Genomic DNA, 6,229 nt, shown 5'->3' on the forward strand with positions numbered 1-6,229 from the left:
TGACGGCTACGGTCACTACGGCTATACAATATCGCATTTGACGGCTACGGTGACTACGGCTATACAATATCTCATTTGACGCCTACGGTGAATACGGCATATCGCATTTGACGGCTACGGTGACTACGGCTATACAATATCGCATTTGACGGCTACGGTGACTACGGCTATACAATATTGCATTTGACGGCTACGGTGACTACGGCTATACAATATCGCATTTGACGGCTACGGTGACTACGGCTATACAATATTGCATTTGACGGCTACGGTGATTACGGCTATACAATATTGCATTTGACGGCTACGGTGACTACGGCTATACAATATCTCATTTGACGGCTACGGTGACTACGGCTATACAATATCTCATTTGACGGCCACGGTGACTACGGCTATACAATATCTCATTTGACGACTACGGTGACTACGGCTATACAATATCGCATTTGACGGCTACGGCTATACAATATCGCATTTGACGCCTACGGTGACTACGGCTATACAATATCGCATTTTACGGCTGCAGTGACTACGGCTATACAATATCGCATTTGACGGCTACGGTGACTACGGCTATACATTATCGCATTTGACGGCTACGGTGACTACGGCTATACAATATCGCATTTGACGGCTACGGTGACTACGGCTATACAATATCGCATTTGAAGGCTACGGTGACTACGGCTATACAATATCGCATTTGACGGCTACGATAACTACGGCTATACAATATCGCATTTGACGGCTACGGTTAACCTAACTTATATGAACTTTGCTAATCACTATAGGGGCTACAAAGACCATTTGAGTGCACACATACTGCTGTAGACCTATTAAAAAGTCTTGACATCATCGAACGACTCACAAACCACTGCAAAAAGGTCACCAGAAAGACTTTTTAGTCGAAACTGGACATATGATGGGTAGGTTGTGCACATTCATATATTTATCAATTGGCAATTTAACCTGTGATTATTATGTTGTTTACTTCGTTCACATCTGTGATAAGATAGTCCCTTTTCATCGTTTTTTAGACTAAATCAAAGAGATAGTCCAGGACTAAAGTTAGTCCCCCATGAATACCGGAATGACAGTACAGTTAGAAGTGCAAATACGTGATAAAACGATATTATATTAATTGTACAATTAGCATAGGCGTAGGCTACCTATTGCATAAATAATAAATAAGAAAATTCTGAGAGCCTATCAACAAGAGACGTGCGCTCATAGTTCATCTGTAGAAGTAAAACAAATTCCCCCATTTTTATATGTCCCTTATTTTTAATCAATAAATATATTATTTTATCCTTTTTAATGTATAAAATATAAAGACTGTTGATAGCGTTGCCATGAACTAACCATATTTTACAAATATCCCGTCTAATTTAAACAGGTGGTAAATATGCAAATTAAGTAATTTTGCGTCACACAAAAGACCACGCGTACCCAAAACAAATAGTATGAAATAAGTAGTGCCAAATTTTCGTTTTAATTTATGTCTAAAATATATATTTGTGCTTATTGTATTTGTTTTAACATAATTTTTATTCTGTATAACGGTTGTCCTAATTTGGGTAGTTAAACTGTTCCAGAGTGATCTTCCATATTATGATACAAGAACTACGAAACTCCGTCTTAAGCTCTGTCTACACTATCAAACTAGTTTGAATAAAAGGTGTGATGTGTAGTGATACTCCCAAATATGGTATTAATCATCATCTGATGTCCATGGGCACATCACATGTTGTCACAAATTTTGATAGTGTAGACAGAGCTTTAAACATGTATGTAATTAAGCGTGGTCTTGCCGGGTCTTGCTTCCTTCAAAATGTATATAGCTGAGAAACTGGGTGAAATATATTGCAAAATAAAAATGTTTACTTTGCACTCTATAGACATTAAGCTTTCTAAAAATGTATGGTAGCATTTGCCACCAATTTGATACTCTTTCCCAAAAAACTGGACGACCTGACCCATGGACTACTACTACTAGTTATATCGTCACGTCAAAGCATACTTTTTAAGTGTTGTGTCCAGTCGTACACGGCGCTGTTCGATTATCACACATTCAATCGTCGACAGTACGTACACACGTACACATCCACAGAAAAGTACACACATTTTCATTTAAAATTACTGTTGGCGGCGGCTTTAAAACTAGGCCTATGTAAATTTGCATACCATGAGGTCCTGCTTGTGGGGAAGAATGATGCAACGACAGCAAAATATGCCTCCAAGCGTTTCTTTTATAGTTTGCAATCACTGTATAGGCCTATCTAGGCTGTAATTATGACGTATTAGAAGGCCGCCTAAAATGCTGGACTACTGTGTGCTGTGTTGAGCACTGAAACCGCATGGATGGTAAAAACACGTTTTGGATCCTTCCTTCTTCTGCTCAAGATCGAAGAGAAGGCCGGCGGCGACCCACGAGGTACCCGCCCAGCTAACAGGCAGCACCGGAGAGAAGCGACCTGATGCTGAACAATCCAAAGTCCCGATCGGCCTACACTGAGGGCCTACCCTACAGATAAGAGTGTTTATTATTATTTTTTAATTTAAATAAAAATAAGTAGCCTTTTATTCTAGGCCTAGGCTAGCTAGGCTAGTCCTAATAATACTACTACTAAAGTCTAAAGAGATTATGTAGGCCTAGCCTAGCCTATATATATTCGTACTTCCACTACTAGCCTAGGCTAGGCCGAGGGGACGATTTAGTCTCTTCAGTTATCTATATCTAGGCCTAGGCCCTATACACTCATCGTGTGCTCACCTGCGCTGTATGTGAGGTCCGGGTGTACTTGATGGTTTACGATGATATCGGTCGCGTTTGAAATCGGTCGCGCTATTTTGTATGGATCGAGCGGGATGCATGCTAGAGCGGGATATACATATTTCGTTTATATAGATTTAATTGATATTTTTTAGGAACTAGATTATTTATGTGGATATTTTTTACTTGGTTAATAAATATTTATTATCAATCAATAAATTAATTTTTTTTTTGTATTTCACAGGTCTCGGAGAAGGACTGTGTCTTTTCAAAGGGCCATTTCTAAACACGTTTAAATATTATATTAGGCATATAATAATTTACCTCTATTTATATGTACTGTAATTAATACATTATATATACGTCTGTCGTGTCTTTTATTATGCAAACAATTACGTAAAAGAGAACAATTTATTTAAAAACAATAATTTTCATAATATAGCCCGTAAAGCCAGCGTATCCATTTTTATACTTATGCATACTGTACTGTGGCAGATTATATCATATCCATGTCGTTAACAACATACTATTCGATCACCTTATTACCTCCGCCAAGGAGGTTATGTTTTCACCCCTGTATGTTTGTGTGTGTGTGTGCCTGGAGGCCACAGTTTTTATCCGATTCTCACCAAATTTGGACACAATGATCTATGCCTCAAAAGCTCGGACGAGTTCGAATTTGAAGGGAAAAGGTCAAAGGTCAAGGTCACAACTAACAAAAAACTATTTTACTGCCTAGAGACCACAGCTTTTATCCGATTCTCACCAAACTTAGCCACAATGATCAATGACTCGTCATATAATTGTGGTTAAATTTTGAAGGGTCAGGGTTAAAGATCAAGGTCCCCAAAAAAAAAAAATCTCAGCGGGACTTGAACCTGCGATCTCAACTGTGAGAGGCTGGATACATAACCATTACACCAAACTCTCATCCACAACTTTGTAGTGTGCAGTTAGTCTATTTACATTTAGAACTAATTTAAAAAAATGTAAAAAAATATATATATTTTTTCCGGGGACATTTTATGTAGGGGAATTTTACAGTAGGCGGAGGTTTGTACTCTCGGAGTACCCTCTAGTTTTTATTTCTATTTTATTTCTATCCGTTATGTAGGATAATATTAAGTGTATAATGATTATTGTTGAGGCAAATCACGTGTATATTTTTATTTCTAATGTTTAAAATAGTTTTTAGTAAAATGATCGTTATATGCGGATCTTTAAAAGTCGAGTTACTGAAATAAACCCCCGAATAAGCCATATTGGAGATGCGCCTTCTATGATCGTGCAGCTGTTTCCTCTAACAATACCTTATTTTGCTGACGGGGTTTCCCCTTTTTAAAAAACATGCACTTGTTAGTGTGTCAAAAACACGTACGATCGTTGTCCATGGCGAGGTAACGATGATGTCTATTACTATAATAACCATACATTTGAAACGTCTATAGGCCTCCTGCACGTGTTTTTGTGAAGCGATTATGAGATCATGTTCATTCATTCATTCTTTATTTAGCTTTTAAAATCGAAATACATTTAAAACATAGGTAACCAAATCAAGACATGTGGAAATCTAAGGAGGCAAGGATAAGCAAAAGCAAGTAAAATCGCTGTAGCTCACAGGCTTGCTTATCCATAATAATTCCGAATAAAGCACCTTTTCTATAATTTGACAGTATGATTTATATATAATTTACGTATATATGTCGGCGATACTATAGATTTTAATTTGAATATCTTTTATTTCTTCATTTATAATAATCATTTAATGTAAATAATCAAGTAAGTGCAACTCAGTGTCTCACATTCATACGCCGTTCGTAAATCTAAATGTTTAAATATCAGTGCAGATTACCTCTTTGAGAATCGTGTCCACCTTTATTGTCCATACATTATTATTCTCACATCTATCATTGTACATCATAGTCCTACTGTAGGCCGGTACATTGATTTATAACGGCATGTTATCTATATATTTTATTAATATCCTCAGACCATACGTAATTGTTTGCATAATAAAAGACACGACAGACGTATATTCTCTATATAATATATTAATTCAGTACATATAAATAGAGGTAAATTATTGTATGCCTAATATAACATTATGCCTAATATAATATTTAAACGTGTTTAGAAATGGCCATTTTGAAAAAGACAGTCCTTCTCCGAGACCTGTGAAATACAAAAAAAAAAATTAATGTAATGATTAATAATAAATATTTATTAACCAAGTAAAAAATATCCACATAAATAATCTAGTTCCTAAAAAATATCAATAAAATCTATAAAACGAAAAATGTATATCCCGCTCTAGCATGCATCCCGCTCGATCCATACAAAATAGCGCGACCGATTTCAAACGCGACCGATATAATCAAAAGTATAGCTCTAGCGGCGCGCCATACAAAATACCGGAAGTTGATTTTATCGCGACCGATTTCTAACGCGACCGATTTCAAGCGCGACCGATTTCATCTGACACCTACTTGATGATGGGTATAGTTTAATGTCTTCCTTCTGGTATGTCTTCTTCTAGAGCGCGAGTCTTCTCTTCGTTGCATCTCGACCCCTGGGGCTGGTCGTGACCTATCTCGACACTGGCCAGTCCCAGCAGGGCTGGATTCGGAGGTTGAGTGCCTAGGCTAGGCCTAGGCCTAGTAGGGACTGCAACCAAAAAATGTAAACTGTTCTGATTGGATTAATTCTCTTGCAGTTGGAAGCAGCTCTCAATTCTGAATAAAATTACACCATAATCATCAATATCGGTCAATGAGAAGCAGAAAATTTGTGATATTCCGTAAACTTGCTCTATTTTTTCAATGGCCAGCTTGGTTTCTAGGGTCCAAATATCTTGTTTTTTTCTTACGGTTAACACACAAACAAAAAGGAAAACAAATGAAAACTAGACATGTAACTCGTCACTTTGACGAGTTTGGTTATCCGCCGCGCAAGTGCAACATGAAAGTGTAACGACGTACCTTTTAACATTAAGGGGATAGGTTGAGGCCAAAAGAAAGTGTTCACGTTGGCATTATGACCTACAGGCCGGACAAGCAACTGACAAACAAACCAGAAAATGTAATAGAAATCACATATCTCCTAACAACGATGAACGGCTCTGATACGAGAAAAATATTGTTTGCCTCCCTCTGTCCTGTAAAAATAACGTCTTATTTGGCCTGCTACATTATAGAAATAGGTAGGAAATAAACGATTTGGGCTATTCCATTACAGTCGGTATAAACAGTAAAATCTGTTTACATATTACATACAGTGTAGATTAGGTGAAATTAAGGGAGCCGCCATTTATTCCAAATTTTAACATGGCGACGGCATCAAAATGAAATACAAAGATAGCAATTTCGGAAGGATATTATCTCAGCAACAACATATTAACATGCAAAAGAAATTTGAATATGTGAAATATTGAATTTTGCGCATTTTGAAATTTCA

Source organism: Antedon bifida, chromosome 11, assembly GCF_963402885.1.
Source record: "Antedon bifida chromosome 11, ecAntBifi1.1, whole genome shotgun sequence".
In the NCBI taxonomy this organism is placed as follows: Eukaryota; Metazoa; Echinodermata; class Crinoidea; order Comatulida; family Antedonidae; genus Antedon; species Antedon bifida.